At 43.5% G+C, this 16824-nt stretch overlaps 1 protein-coding gene across 1 annotated transcript in view; it reads right to left on the minus strand.

Annotated features, from left to right (window-relative positions):
- LOC137544071 (chymotrypsin-like elastase family member 1) overlaps positions 1 to 16824 on the minus strand; it is a 39930-nt gene that overhangs the window by 14951 nt on the left and 8155 nt on the right. The window lies entirely within an intron of this gene.

Raw genomic sequence — 16824 nt, forward strand, 5'->3', positions numbered from 1 at the left:
CCCTAGTACAGTACATTATATGCAAATACTTTTCTTTCCTATTAAAATTAGCCCCTTCCCTCCCCCACTATCCCATAGTTACCAAAATAAAATATTTGTATTATACTAAAAATCAATGACATAAAAAAATACATAAATACTTATCTTAGGGAATTAACTTTTTTAATATGTATGTCATGAGGGTATATTACTGTTATTTTGGGGCTTGTAATTAGTGCTGAATGCAAAACTGTAAAAAAATTCTCCTTTACTTCCAAATAAAATATTGTCACCATACATTGTAGTAGAGATATAATTTAAATGTTGTAATAACTGGGACAAATGGGCAATTAAAAGGTGTGGCTTTTATCCACAGCAGAATGTTTTATTTTAAAACTATAATGGCGGGAAACTGAGAAATAATACATTTTTTACATTGTCTTCTTATTATTCCCATTAAAATGCATTTTGAATAAAATAATTCTTAGCAAAATGTATCACCCAAAGAAAGCCTAATTGGTGGTGAAAAAAACAAGATATAGATCATTTTGTTGTGATAAGTAGTGATAAAGTTAATGGCAAATGAAAGGGAGGACCGTTGAAAGGTGAAAATTGCTCTGGTCCACAAGGGGTCCACTCTGTATATTAAATAAAACACCATATGTAAGACAAAGTGAAGTGGTCACTTTAAATACACTATATATCAAATAAGTACCATATTGCAGTCTTAATTATCTCTATATTTATCTTTGAATTCATATATCTTACCAGAGAGGACGAATGCAGTGAGTAAGAGGAGCTTGAGCATTTTGGGTAAGTTGATGTGTTGTCAGCTATTACTGCAAGCACCTTTATATATACAGTGTAAGCTATTGGAAACATACATGGGAATATTCACAGATGTCCCATATGCTAAATGTGCAAGCTTTGTGTTTGCCTTTATCTCTTAATGAGGAAACCTAAAATGTTTATGCAATCTACACTTAACTAGAAAGTACAACTTTATGTGAAACTATGCAACTTTAAAGTGACACTGGAGCAAAAATAAACCTTATGATATAATGAATTGTATGTGTAGTACAGATAATAAATAGAACATTAGTAGCAGAGAAAAGAGTCTCATATTTTTATTTTCAGTTATATAGCTTTTATTTTTTGTATAACATTGCATCATACTGTCATATTTGCAATTACAAACCACACTCTGTATTTTAAACTATGAAACAGAACAGAGCTAATGACCATTTGAACTCGCCTGCAGTAAAACCTTATCTGAAGCTGCCTCTCACTGTTTCTTTGATGTATAAGTTGTCAAAAACCCGAGCGGTTCTTGCCTTTTTCATGATTGCTAACTCAGTAAAGGACCAGCCTTTAAAGCGTTGCTATCATATAAATCCGGCATAGCGGGGTCTGAACCCTCTATAACAGTAATTATAGATTGACGGTATACCTTGAAATGAATTAGAGCACTCAGTATATGAGTTTAAATAAAAAATTGTATTTGCTTATCATACAGTATATATACAGAATATGAACAGTTCCAAGTAGCGTTTCCTTCTAACAGTATTCCATCTCATCAAGGCTTTAGAGCCAAGCGCACATCAATCTTCTAAGTACATTCAAAAAAGAATATAACAGTTGTGTTATGTAGAATAAGATCAAAAGCAGTCTCATCTGTATCAATAGCTGTGTATCTAGTAGCTGTGTAAAACTTGTAGTAATCTTCTTAAAGAAATAGCATAAAAATAGCTTCTAAAAAAACTTCTTGCTAACATCTTAACAGAACGTAATGCTGAGAAATGAATAAAGTAAATCACCAGTAGAGATGGCCCGAACCTCCGACTTCCGCGAAAGGTTCGGTTAGCACGAACTTTCGCGAACCGCAATAGACTTCAATGGGGAGGCGAACTTTGAAAAGAAACACTTATGCTGGCCACAAAAGTGATGGAAAATATGTTTCAAGTAGTCTAACACCTGGAGGGGGCATGGCGAAGTGGGATACACGCCAAAAGTCCCGGGGAAAATCTGGATGTGACGCAAAGCAGCGTTTTAAGGGCAGAAATCACATTGAATGCTAAATTGCAGGTCTAAAGTGCTTTAAAACATCTTGCATGTGTATACATCAATCAGGGAGTGTAATTAGAGTACTGCTTCACACTGACACACCAAACGCACTGTGCAACGCACCGCAAACAGTTGTTTGCGTAGTGACGGTCGTGCTGGACTGGTGCGCACCATGGCGAGAGTGCAGGCCGTGGCGGTTTTCAAGCCCATATGGTCGCCAGGCTGTGGTAACTTAATGATAGAACAACAGTGACTGTCCAGCTGATCAAATTTGATCTGTCCACAAAGAAGCAACAACCTTATTATCTTCTTGTATGTAGGTAGGCATAGGTAGGTGCCTCAGTATAAGTAGATAGGCATAGGTAGGTGTCCCAGTATAGGTAGGTAGGCATAGGTAGGTGTCCCAGTATAGGTAGATAGGCATAGGTAGGAGACCCAATATAGGTAGGTAGGCATAGGTAGGTGCCCTAGTATAGGTAGGTAGGTAGGCATAGGTAGGTGTCCCCGTATAGATAGTTAGGCAGGGCCTGGCTGGCACAGTAATAGCAATTACCAAGGTCCAGCTGCAACAGATAGGGCTGTATAATTCAGTGTCAGTGGGCAACACAAAAAAAAAAACACATCAGGAGAACATTAGCTCTCAAAAGAGCTGTTGAGGGGTGCTATTTTAGCAATAACAATCAGCCAGGAGCAAGTAACAAGCCTCCCAAAGCCTAACTAATCTTTCCCTATGAGAGTGTGCCAGCAGCTGTCCCTTCACTAATTAATGCAGGCACACGAGTGAGTGTAATGGCCAGTGTTGCCTGCCTTTTATAAGGGGGAGAGTGGCTCCAGGAGAGAGTGTAGTCTGGCCTGCTGACTGTGATGTGTAGAGGGTCAAAGTTGACCCTAATGGCGCACTATGGGGGCGAACTGAACTTCCGGGAAAAGTTTGCGTTACATGGCAATTGCGAACCACCGGAAGTTCGCCTGGAGCCGTTCGCTGGTGAACCGTTTGGGCCATCTCTAATCACCATAACATTAAGCATATTACCCCTTCTCTGTCATCTCTTCAGCATCTAAAACCACTTGTGGGAAGGTAGCTTCTGCCTCGTGTGTCTTCTCAGGAGATTGGAAGGCTAGTGCAAATTATAAACTTTCAGCTCCTACTTTTATAGGGATTGGATGCAATATGGCTGCCTAATCCCAGGTTCTGATTGACATTTAAAATAACCATAACAGATTTCTATATAAATTCCTTAATTACCTTAGCTTGTGAGAAAATAACGTCATTTGGAGTGTTTGACATTTTGACATTTGATTAAAATGTCATATTTGACGCAGTAAATAAAAATGGACGTCACCAGCCATCTTGTCTGCTGATTTGACTTATTTGACCCAGACATTGGGACTTTCAAACATTAAACAATGTCATTTATGATGCATTTTTGATAATGTGTCCTTCTGCTAATTAGTTTGGAATGTGTCTGTCCTTTTCCAGAAATAAAGTTGGTCAGGTTGACACAGTAACACTGTAAAGTGTCTTCAACAATTTAAGGTTTATTGAAGCATACAGGGCTTATAAATATGAAGCTATTATATAATTCTTCTTAAAACAATTACCGTATTTTTCGGACAATAAGACGCTCTGAACCAAAAGACGCAACTAGATTTAGAGGCCAAAAATCAAGAAAAAAAAATATACTAATCTTGGTGTGTCTATGGTGCAGGGGTGTCTTGTGGAGCTTACCCCTATCCCCAAGCTATTACCAAGCTACACTGCCCAGCTAAGTAACCCCTGCTGCCCCCAGCTACAGTAACCCACACTGCCTACTTACACTAATCCCAATTATACTCCAGTTACAGTAACTCTCACTGCCCACCTACACTAATCCCCACTGCCCCCCAGCTACAGTAACACTCACTGCCCACCTCCACTAATCCCCACTGCCCCCAGCTATAGTAACACTCACTGCCCACCTCCACTAATCCCCACTGCCCCAAGCTATAGTAACACTCACTGCCCACCTCCACTAATCCCCACTGCCCCAAGCTATAGTAACACTCACTGCCCACCTCCACTAATCCCCACTGCCCCCAAGCTATAGTAACACTCACTGCCCACCTCCACTAATCCCCACTGCCCCCAAGCTATAGTAACACTCACTGCCCACCTCCACTAATCCCCACTATCCCCACTGCCCCCAAGCTATAGTAACACTCACTTCCTGGGGCTATCCAGGAACAGGGGAGAAGGCAACATCAGTTTATACACCAGCATCCCCCACCCCACCACACATTATCCCAAAACAAGAAGCTCGGTTGCATGAAAGGATGAACTTTTCACTGTGAGATGACAGAAGCATGGAACTTAACAGTTAAAAGACAGACAGATCAGCTTTCACATTAACAATAAACTGCACAGCCCCCTTCCTCTCCGCACAAAGCACACATTGCCACCAACTCGCACATGTAGAATGGCTACTTACCCCAAGCAACCCCAACTGCTGGCCGTCCCATCCTGAATCTCTGTTGAACTGCTTCGGAGGGCTTTCTGGTCCATGGCCACGCTGCAACTGGAAGTGGAATGGCGGAGGATGCGGTAATGAGCACTGACTACCGGCACTGCGGCAATGACTCCAGACTCCCGGCGCTGCGATGGCGCCAGACTCCCGCGCTGCGATGACTCCAGACTCCCAGTGTTGCGGTAATGACTCCAGACTCCCGGCGCTGCGATGGCGCCAGACTCCTGGCGCTGCGATGGCGCCAGACTCCCACGCTGCGATGACGCCAGACTCCCGGCGCTGCGATGACTCCAGACTCCCAGTGTTGCGGTAATGACTCCAGACTTCGGCGTTCCGATGACTCCAGACTCCCGCGCTGCGATGAAGCCAGACTCCCGGCGCTGCGATGACTCCAGACTCCCAGTGTTGCGGTAATGACTCCAGACTTCGGCGTTCCGATGACTCCAGACTCCCGCGCTGCGATGAAGCCAGACTCCCGGTGCTGCGATGACTCCCGACTCCGGCGCTGCGGCAATGACTCCAGACTCCCGGCGCTGTGATGGCGCCAGACTCCCATGCTGCGATGACGCCAGACGCCCAGCGCTGCGATGACTCCAGACTCCCAGTGTTGTGGTAATGACTCCAGACTTCCGCGCTGCGATGACTCCAGACTCCCGCGCTGCGATGACGCCAGACTCCTGGAGCTGCGATGACGCCAGACTCCTGGCGCTGCGATGACGCCAGACTCCCGGCGCTGCGATGACGCCAGACTTCCGCGATGCAATGACTCCAGACTCCCAGTGTTGCGGTAATGACTCCAGACTTCCGCTCTGCGATGACTCCAGACTTCCGCACTGCGATGACTTCAGACTTCCGTGCTGCGATGACTCCAGACTTCCGCGCTGCGATGACTCCAGACTCCCTGCGCCGCGGTAATGACTCTCGACTACCGACGCTGTGGTGCACCTGTAGTGAAAGTGCCCAGCATGCACCACTATGCCACCACCGGCCGCTCTCTCCCCGATCTGCTCAAGCAACTCGCGGGCACAGCCTAGGTTCATGCAGAAGCTGGAAATACATCCACGTCTGCCACACTCCAATCACTGTGGAGTCACCAACTAGCAATTCCTGTGACCATCCCATAGCGCATTCTAATTGGGCAGGGGTTACAGGAGTCAGAACAGGGTAAGAAGCTGCTGCGGTGACCGCAATGTGACTCCAGGCACCGGTCTGAATTTTAGCATTTGGACCATAAGATGCAGGGACTTTTCCTCCCCTCTCTTGGGGGAGAAAAAGTGTGCGTCTTATGGTCCGAAAAATACGGTAATCATATAAGATATAAGATATCATATAACATATTAAAACTTAATATGAAATCATGTTCTATATATTTGTCTTTCTGATGAAGAAATAAATATAATTTCCACCGCCAGATGTCATTATTTCATCATGTAAATATCAAGCTGTATTAATAATATTAATTATAAGACTATGAAACTGCCAGGTGGTATAATTGTCCTAAATACGGGTCAATAGAAAAAACCTTGTAAAATTGTTCTAAAGGACTTTCATAGTCAAAACATCCTTGTAGAACACATCTAATGTGTTTTGAAACTTTCACTGCAGAATCCAGCATTTAAATATATTTCAAAATAATACATTTTATTATAAGTTTTAACAATAATTATTTCTTTCTTTGGAAGGACTGTATTGATTATTAATATTTAGGTTCATAATATGTATGTATAATAACTGTGCAAATATGTATACATATGATTGCTGCAGTAATGTGACTTTTAAAGATGTTTCTTTCCAGTCTTTACACAGTACGCTTATCTATAACATTGACATCTGAAAGATTATTCTAACTTAAACAAGAATGTTTTTAGCTTCTGTAATGAAAATAGTATAATTATGAGTTTCACTGTTGGGAATATGCTGAGATGTCTCAGAGCAATATTTTAAAGAAGTACTCTAACTTTACAGTTTACAATGAAATTTTGCATAGAACATTAAAACTTAAAACATACACATATGACAGCTTTTCCTGCATAAATAAACCACTAGAATTCTGACAAAGTGCTTCAGAAAATAGGACTGTCTCCGAGCCAATTACGGTCGAAGAGCTCAGAGAAGCTCTTTTGCATAGATAACAACTGATGTTTCCTAATGCTGGGAATACTCAATAAAGTTTTTTTGGGGGACAAATACATGGCTCTATAGATAATTTCTGACAGGTCCGATCTTATTTTGATCACTTTCCTGATTGCTTTTTTTTATAGAAAAGATTTCCTGTTAAGGGCTGGTTCAGACGGACGCTTGTGCAGCGTTTACCGCCAGCGTTCAGGGCTTGGCGTTAAACGCTCCCATTCAAGTGAATGGGAGCATTTGTACCAAGCTTTTACGCGCGTTTACACGAACGCGGCGTTCGGGTCCCGATTTTCACTGGCGTTCAAGGAGCCCCTGGAAGCTACATGTTGCTTCCAGGGGCGGTTAACCATGACGGGTAATGTCCCCCTAGGGGAATAAAAAACGTGAGCACATCCGAACGCAACGCGAACGCTGCTGAAAGCCCGAACGCATTGCCACTGTGACGCCAATGAACGCGACGCCTCCAAACGTCCGTCTGAACCAGCCCTTAAACTGGTCAAAAGAGTGTAGGTGTATACTGGTATTTTTTTTTAGGGTCACATAGATCTATGTACAGTACATAAGTTGTCTTCTAAGTGGGTGTGTGAATGCTCACAGCAGGAACACTATTTGAATGAACACCTTGGCTTGATGGCTGTACTAGTAGCAATCAGGTCATATTTACTATATAACCCGGTGTGACTCACAGTGGAAGATAACATGTATTTGTTTTATTAACAGTGTCAGGTGTTATTTTAAACTAGTGAAACTTGTCAGTATTGTTTCTGTAAAGGTTACAATTTTTCCAAGTCAGGGGTTATCCAACCGAAAACGTTTCATCACCAGGGATGAGCAAAAATGCCCTGACGTTATCATGAAAAGATTGTTGAAATTACAATTGTTCCACGAATTTTCCCAGAAACATTGTTAAGTTGCAGTAAAGTAAACGAGTCGATTTTAATGTAAATAGCAAAGCCCCTATGCATGTTACAACCACCAAATATGCCATTAGTGTGTTGGAGAGCATTGGCAATGGATAAAAATAAAAACAAGTTGCAAAAGATCTTGTGGTTTTCCAGGAATGGCAGTTTATGTGACAGCAGGCCAACAGGATTTTGTGCATGATGCAGCAGTTGGACGTGGAGGTGGTAGAAGGTTGAGAAAGGGTGGCATAATGTAGGAACTTGACCAAGTTGCAGCAGTCTCTGCCGTTGAAACAGCAGGAGACCATGTTGCTAGCTGGCATCATGAACTGGATGACATCTAGGGTGAAGGCCACTTATAAAGGTGTCTAGAAGTGACAATAGAACCAAGGATGGAGAACCAGAGACAGTAGCATGGGTCAGCAAGAGCAGTAGCAATGAATGTCCTCTGTTCAGCTTTTGGCAGGGACACTGCATTGATAAACGGCATGGAGATCTTGGAGATCTGGATGTAGTGCATCATCAATGCTGCCCAGAGTTGTCAAATATAAATGAGGTGCATAGAGGCCTGAAAGGCAGCAGCAGCAGGAGGGGAAGGTGGCAAGCCGTGAGACTGAGCACAGACCGCATAGGTAACTGGCATTGAGAGCTGGGTGTTGTGCATTGTCAGCGTGACCTAGAGTTTGTGAAACATAAGCTAAGTGCACACAGGCCTGACAGGCATCAGCAGCAGGAGGAGAAGGATGAGACGGGCCCTGTGTCAGAGCCTGGACCACAGCGTGGACGTCATCAAACGAGTACTTTGAAGTTATAATAGAGAAGTATGCTGCCAATTACAGAAGAGCCTCCCCCACTACAGGGAAGGTGAGTGATACAATAACAGAAACTCTGCATCAGAGGGAGGGAGGGGAGAAACATGGGGACATAACGCTGCAATGGGGGGGGGGGGGAAACCACAGGGGCAGAATGCTGCAAGTAGAGAGGGGGAGGGAAGCCACTAGACTGTCAAGGATATGGGGGATACCTCCATGCCTGCTGCCACTAACTGCCCTCAGGAGCTTACAGTCTAACCCATGCCTGATGCCACTAACTTTCCTCAGGAGCTCACGATCTAATCCCTTCTTCATGCCACTAACTGTCCTCAGGAGCTTACACTCCCTTTCTCATGTGTAGGGTCTTCATGATGTGAATGGCACCACACTAGCAATCTTGCTATCAAAGAGATAGAAAACAGGCATAATGTTTGTGTATGGATGCATTAGATCATTAACTTCATATTGTGCTTGGCTGAGAGAGACCTTTAGGAATCCCCTCTTGAAAATCCTGTATTTGCCCTGATAGGGTATAATAATAATTATTCTAGTATTTTGTATAGAGCTTTTCTCCTGTTGGGCTCAAAGCGCTTGTGAAGCAGCCGCTAGAGCAGTTGCAGTGTTAGGGAGTCCTGACTAAGAACTCCTTACTGAATAGGCGCTGGCTTGCTGAGATTTGAACCCAGGTCGGAGCCCTTAAAGGACCTCTGTTGTGAAAATCTTAAAATTTAAAATATACGTAAACTTATACATTTAAAGAAAACCTGTAACAAAGAACACCTCCCCTGAGGTTACTAACCTCGGGTGGGGGAAGCCTCTGGATCCTATTGAGGCTTCCCCATCCTCCTCGGTCCCACAGCAGTGGCCATGAAGCTCCCCGAACAGCGTGGATGTAAATATTTACCTTCCCGGCTCCAGTGCAGGCGCAGTATCGGCTCTCCGCTCAGAGATAGGCGGAAATAACCAATCTCTGTCGTCCCGCTCTACTGCGCAGGCACAAGTCTCCTGCACCTGCCCAGTAGGGCAGACCAGACAGAGATCGGCCATTTCCAACTATTTCCGTGGGACGAGCCGCAACAGTGCCCCCCCCCCTCCCCCCCGTCAAGGGAGGGTTGACGGACACTTCGGGGGAGCCTGCGCTGGATTGCCTGCAGCTACTGGGGAGGGGGAAGGCTCATTGGGACCCTGAGGCTTCCCCCTCCCGAGGTGAGTACCCCCCAGGGTAACTTTTTTTTGTTACAGGTTCTCTTTAAGAAGAAGGTTTCTTCCAGAGTAAAATGAGCCATAAGTTACTTTTCTCCTTTGTTGCTGTCACTTACAGTAGGTAGTAGAAATCTGACAGAACTGACAGGCTTTGGACTGGCCCATCTCCTCATGGGAGGTTTACAGAGATTTCTTTTTTTTTTCAAAATGCACTTAGTTAATGGCAGTTGCTCTGTCCAACTGCCAAAAAAGTGTACGATGAGCAGGGAGGCTGGTCAGCATCTTTGTACAAATCTTTTTCATTGAGTGTCTTTATAAAGAATAAAGGCCATGCTGAGAATCGCCTATGGAGAGATGGACTAGCCCAAAACCTGTCGGTAATGTCAGATTTCTCCTACTTACTGTAAATGCCAGCAACATAGGAGAGAGAGTAATTTATGGCTCATTTTACTCAGGAAGAAACGGACTTCTTATTTGTATGTGTTTTAAATTTTAAGATTTTTGCAACAGTTCCTCTTTAAGCATTACAATATTTATTACACTATCCAGCTACTAATTGTCTATATCAACTATTGGCTTACTGGTGGTAGTTTTATCTGGGTTCTCCTTCTCCTTCCTTATGTCTAACCATCTCCCCCCAGTAGACTCCTTCCCAGTACCTAAACTTAAACCATTCTCCCCAATGTAAAGTCCTTCCTGATGCTTAATCTAAATCTTCTATGCAGGATTGATCGTAACAGATGAATTATGAATTTGTCAGAATTCCATGTTCCGCTGGTAAATACCATATTTTGCATTTTGGTTTTCATGTTCAGAAGGCAGTTTCCATTGGAGTCAATGACGCCAATTTCCGTGGTTGCTAACAAAGTCCTGTACATGACATCATTACCAAATTTGACCATGTCTTTTTGAGAAAATGGATTTTAACCTCCCTAGTGTTGAACTCCCTAGTGGTATTATTTCTGGATTTTAGGGTCTTTACTGCATGTTTCAGACCCTAAAATCCGGAAAAAATCATGCTGCCATAAAGCCAGCAGCAGCCCCTACACTCACTCACCTCCCTGGGCTCCAGTGCTGCAATTTTCCCTTTGTTCTCCGGGTGGCGCTGTAACTCTGTAGTGAGATCACTGAGGGCGATCGCACCCGAGTGATTCAGAGGCTCTGAGGACAGGAAAGGAAATGGCTACCGACATCTGGATCCCCCGGGAGGTGAGTAAAAATGACCGCTGCGTGCTATACTCTGCATAGAGCTCCCGGCGGCTAGCCCGAACTTAGCTGGGGCTTACTGCCAGGGAGGTTAAGGATAAGCCTGACTCATCCATTAAATCTAGCTAGGAACGGTATGGATGATTTAGGCTCTTCCAGCAAGTACATTAATGCACCTGCGGCGTCGCTGGCATGCGGGATCCCTCACTGACACCTCGTGGCTTCCCTGCAAGCACATTCCTGATGTCTTCTCAGTGATCTCCAATGGAGATCTCCGCTCTTCCTCCTTAATTGATTCTTGTCCCTCAGCGATCACATGTCCCCCGACGTGACCCTGTGATGACGTTTCCTGAGCCCCCCTTGGTGTCGGACATACGCAGCGGCATGACATCAGACGGCAAGTTAATTTTTTTTGTATTAGATGCAATACAAACATATGTATTGGATGCAATGTTAAAAATTCTAAGTGCTTTTGAAAATGAAACATGTGAGATTCCATCAAGAGGAGATGAACTAGTCTGAAACCTGTCAGTAAGAAGTCAGAAACATCAGATTAAAAACACTTATTGTAACTAACAGCTACCTAGAAATAAAGTAATTTACAGTGCATTTTACTCTGGGACAAAGGTCTTGTACTGTATGTATGTGTACACATGTCTTTTTAAATGTCACAGTTTTCGTCATAGTGTCCCTTTTAGATAACACCTGGCACTGTTACTAAAAAAGATAAAGTTTATCTTCCAATGTGAGTCACACCGGGATATATAGTAAAATTGATCTTGTTGCCATTAGTCCAGCTATCAAGGGAAGGTGTTCTTTCATAGAAATAGTGTTCCTGCTGTGAGCCTTCACACGCCCACTCAGAAGATAACTTATATACTGTACATAGATCTATGTGGCCCTGAAAACATACTATACACTTACACAATCTCTTTTGGCTAGTTTTAACAAAAGCTATAATCATCAATAAAATATTATTTTTTTAATACGAGTTAAAGATCAAAGGTCTAAGGGTAAAGTAAACCGAGCACCATTTTTAGCACCCAGGGCATCTCAATAGCACAATAAAAATGTGTGCAATGTGTCTTGTTATAAAAAAAACTTCCATTTACCTTTTACTTTTACATTTAAAAGTTAGCAGAGGTTTTATAAGCCTACTTCAGCCGATTTCTTAGCCTAGATTCAAAGAGCTTATCCAGAGGGAAGGTGTGAAGATAGCATCTGTGACTTCTGTAAATAAAGACAGCTAGAAGGAGGGGGATATGGCAGCTGCTATAGCTATTAGAAACCAGGAGAAATTCCAGGGAAAAAAGGTGCTTAGTTCCCTTTAACCACAAATTGACAAAAATGCTTAGACTTGAGTTTTGATTGTAAATTATACTTCGCTGCAGACCTTTATGTAGGAAGGAAAGATGATTAGAAACTGAAGTTTGAATAGAGAAAGTTGATATATAGTAAACCCCTCATTATCTGATACTGTAACATTCTGTGGAGATGCAGCTGCGGGCGGTCAGGATGCCCCCGCAGCTGCTTCGGTTTCCTGTCGGGCATTTCTCATGTCTCCTCGGCGTGTAGCACGCCAAGGGGATTGTCAGTGGCTCATAGGGTGGCTTTGTCGTGCGCGCGCACAGACAGGACCTTTATGCGGGGAGGAGGCGCGTCAGCTGACCTGCTGGTCGGCTGACGTCAGAGGAGACTCTCGGCAGCTCTGATTGGCTGATGGGTGTGGGCGTGGCCAAGGGGTCTCCTCCGCTTCTTAAGCCTCCGAGAGTCACTCGCAACTTGTCTGCTGTTGCGAATGCTTCGTGTAAGCACTTAGACCTTAGTTCCAGCGTGCTTTGATCTGAGAGGAAACCAGGGATTTCACACAAGACTAGGAATTATATTACTACTGTTATTATTGCTTGATTATCTGTGTATGACTCTGGCTCTCTTCTGACTACTCTTACGCTATAAGATTCTGTACTTTCGCCCATCTGATCCTGTTGCTGACTCTGCCTGAAATACCTTTATCCTTCTGCCTGCCGATTCTGTACTGTATCCTCCTGTCTGTTGCCGAACCGATCTGTCTGACCACTCTACTCACCAGTGAGCCCTTGTCACTGGTGAGGTTCCTTACTGATAGTACCCACCAGCTCCTCTGGTGAGGTTCCTTACTGATAGTACCCACCAGCTCCTCTGGTGAGGTTCCTTACTGATAGTGCCAACCAGCTCCTCTGGTGAGGTTCTGCTAAAACTAATCAGTATTACTGTTGCACCAAGCACTGTACACTTGCTATTACCTTGCTTACTATACTTGAATTATTGGTGATTCTGCAGATCACCATATAATCAGGTATAGTGTCTGATTTATTGGTGATACTGCAGATCACACAATAACCAGACTTCTGTTTGTCACACCAATCGTTACAGATACCAACGGGGATTGGCTGATGCCGGATAAATGTAGTTTCTGGTTGCTTGAGTTTCAATGTAAAAATAGGCCTAGCTAAAGCAGTACTATACCTCACTCTATATACATACAATGGACTCTGTATTAATGTTAAAATACAGTAAATTAAAACAAATTAAGACAAAACAGACTTAACTAAATGTAACTGTACCATCTAAAGAAGTGAAAAAAAAAAGCTTTATGCATCCTGCAAGGCAAGGACTATTTTCTGGTTGCTTGAGACTTCTGGTTAACTGAGTTCTGGATAACATGGGTTTTACTGTATTGCCAAACTCACTAAAGGTCTTATGAGTGGTAGCAGGTCTCTTCGCTTTCAGTCATTTATCAACTACTGCAGGAGGATATGCCATGGCTAATAGGCCTTTCTCTCAAATTACCAAATTCCAGGCCATCCTTGATTGATACGAATTTGGTAGATGATCATTAATATTCAATTGGAGCAACAAAGGGAACTAATACTGGGAATACACCATGAACATTTTTGGCAGATATATGGATCAATAGATAATTTTCGACATGTCCGATCAGCTTTTCGATCATTTTTCTAATCGATTTCTCATAGAAGTGAATGGAAATCGATCTGAAAAACGATCGGAAAATTGATCTGACAGTAAATCTGTTGAAAAATATCATTGTGTATTTCCGGCATTAGGCCTTTTGAGCTGATAAATAATTACTGCTAGGATGGATAGACTGTGGATTCTGAGCATTTGAAGAAACCTGAACATTATGGGCATTAAGAAAAAGCATAAGCTTTTTGAAAGCTCCAAGTATGAACACTGCCTGGAGGTCTTGAAACCAGGAATATCTGAAAAACCTGTGATCTGTTGAAATGGCAAAGAAGTTTGCCATCATAGATTCCCACTTCTGATCTTTTAGCTGGAAAACAGAAGGATGTAGGGACCACTTAATTCTCGTGTGTGTTCTGGCTTCTAGGTATATAAGCTATTTTATGAGTTGTCCTCTGCTAACATCAAGGTGTGGTAAATATCTTTCAGTAAAGATCTACTCTGCATCTTCTTATATAAAACTGAACTTGTTATCCAGGCCAACAAACAATGAATAGCTTTCTACTTGTGAGGAAAAAATAACTAAAGATTGGATGAGAGCTCATTGTTATTGGACACTAGAACCAAATGCTTGTGCTGGGAAATTCCAAACTGTTTGAGCAGACTGATCTTGGAAAATGACACCCCAGATCCCACAGTGTTAGTATCTGATATTAAGACGTTCCAGTTTGGCTGCAAGAATGTTAATATTTTGCACATTCATCCACCAACTCAGGGACATTTGGTTGCAGGAGACAGAATAATTTGTTGTGGATTTATGTTGGACTTGTCCCACTGGCTAAGAAAGTTCACCTGGAAAGGTAAAAGTTGCCAATGCACCCATTTTACTGTCAACATTGTTAAAAACCTGATGCCTGAGGCTTTTATACAGATTCTGGCTGACAATGCTTGAAAGCATTGCAGGTTGCTCAATTTCTTTATTTGAAGTCGAATATAACCCTGCATTTCATCTTTGCTCTAAAACATTATTTACAGCATATTAAATGCAACCAGTTGTTTTTTTTTTCACTAGACCAGCATTCGAAGGGTTACACACAGAGCTTGAAAGTTGAGTGCAGTGAATTGCAGACACATCCAAACTTTAGATAATGTTATCTTGTGTTTACTTAAATGTATCAAGTGAGGAATGTGACACATTCTCTGACTGTGCAGGAGCTGCTGGAGAAAGAGAGACACTGAAAGCATGTCTGCCTGCAAAACAGCAACTAATGAAAACAGTTATTAATAAAATGCAAAGTTAGCTCACAAAGCAAAAAACTGTACTTTTGGAAACCTATAAAAATGAATAATAATACTTATGCACAAATGCAAATATGATAACCGTATGGCATATAAAAAGTAGGTAATCATGTTTTTATTGAATATTATGTCAGGGTTTTAAACCGCTTTAAGTCTCCTTTGTGAATAAAAGAAAGTGTAGCGCAATGTATGTACATTTACAAAAGTTAGGAAAACAAATTCCCTCACTAAAGATGTCTGAGAGGGCACTTCTGCCCTGAGTTTACATAGACTGGCAATGCCTATGCCCGGTACCTGCAGATAGGTGCCAGGAGAGGAGAGGCTCACGGCTGAGAGAGTACAGGAGGGAGTTCCTGGGGAGCATGCCCTAAATAATAACAAATAACAAGTTAAACCACCTCCCACCAGGCAGCAGAAACAAAATAATAGGAAAAACCTTTTTTTTAAATGTAAGTGCAGAACTTATCAGAAATCATAATGCTCATCCGGATCCGGGTACCCTGGTAAACCCGGGTATCCGACCATTTTTCCGCTATCCAGTCAGATCCAGATTCCGGATACCTGGGGCCGGCCCCGGATAGCTCTATGCAGGTATCTGGCCGCATAATCCGGATACCCGAGGGGAACCCGCGGATATCCGACGGATATCCGGATCCGGGTACTGTAACAAGGGAGATTATGTCATTGAGCCAATCAGAGGGCTCCCAGCCAATCAGAGGGCTCCCAACAGAAGCCCTAGCAACCAATCACAGAGGGGAACTCTGGCCAGCCCCACCTGACCTCATTGAGCCAATCAGAGGCCTCCCAGCCTAAGCCCTGGGACCCAATCACAGAAGGGAACCCTGGCCAGCCCCCCTGTGTAATAAGAGGGCTGGCATAATGAGACAGATCGTCCTTGCCTGTGTGGCTGGCTGTCTGGTCACTGACAGACTTGCTCCAGTGCTGTTGGCTTAGCAAGTGCTGCCTGTATACAGTGATAAACCTAAAGCTTTGAATGCTAAACACCTTCACTACACTATTGTTCTATTGTTTTTTTTTTAGATAGCTAGTGTAATTGTTTAATTTCATTCACTCAGTTAGGTCCTGTCTGTGTCTGTGTGTGCTGTGCAGGCCAGCAGGACAGTATAGGTTAGGGAATAGGATTACTGTGTTATTGTATTGTATTATATAGTTAGTTAGTACTGCAGTTAGTTGTTAGAGAGAGTAGTACTGTGTTAGCTTACTACAGGTTACTGCAGTGCTGCTGTGCTGAGCATTGTCAGTGTGACAGTTAGACAGATAGTGTGCACTGTCTGTCCTCTACTCTGCGGTCTGTCACTCCGTGCTGATTTGATTTAAAGTCCAACCCCGATTTCATTAAAGTAAAAGTACCCCACATCATCTGGTGACATCATCACGTATAGGTTGTACTGTGTCTGCTGGCACCGGCAGCCGGGGGAGGGGCAGCAAGGGCAAGAGGACAGGGAGCAACATTACGGCCACCCTCAGGTCTGCCGTGTCAGTGTCGACCCCAGCGGGCAGCCTACCCTCAGTCAGCGAGCTTTTCGCTCCAGGCGCCACGATTGAACTCAGGGCTGTTAGCCACAAGGAGTTTGAGGAGGATGTTCTGGGTTTTGAGGAGGGGGGGGTATGATGTTGATGATGGGATGAAGGACCGTGACTACCATCCACAGGATGGGGATGTCAGCTCTGACTCTGAGGAGGAGGATGCGTCGGTGGGTTTCGCACTGAGGATCAGCATTGCAGACAGTGGCCGTGGAATGC

Source organism: Hyperolius riggenbachi, chromosome 2 (genome assembly GCF_040937935.1).
Source record: "Hyperolius riggenbachi isolate aHypRig1 chromosome 2, aHypRig1.pri, whole genome shotgun sequence".
NCBI classification, from domain to species: domain Eukaryota; kingdom Metazoa; phylum Chordata; class Amphibia; order Anura; family Hyperoliidae; genus Hyperolius; species Hyperolius riggenbachi.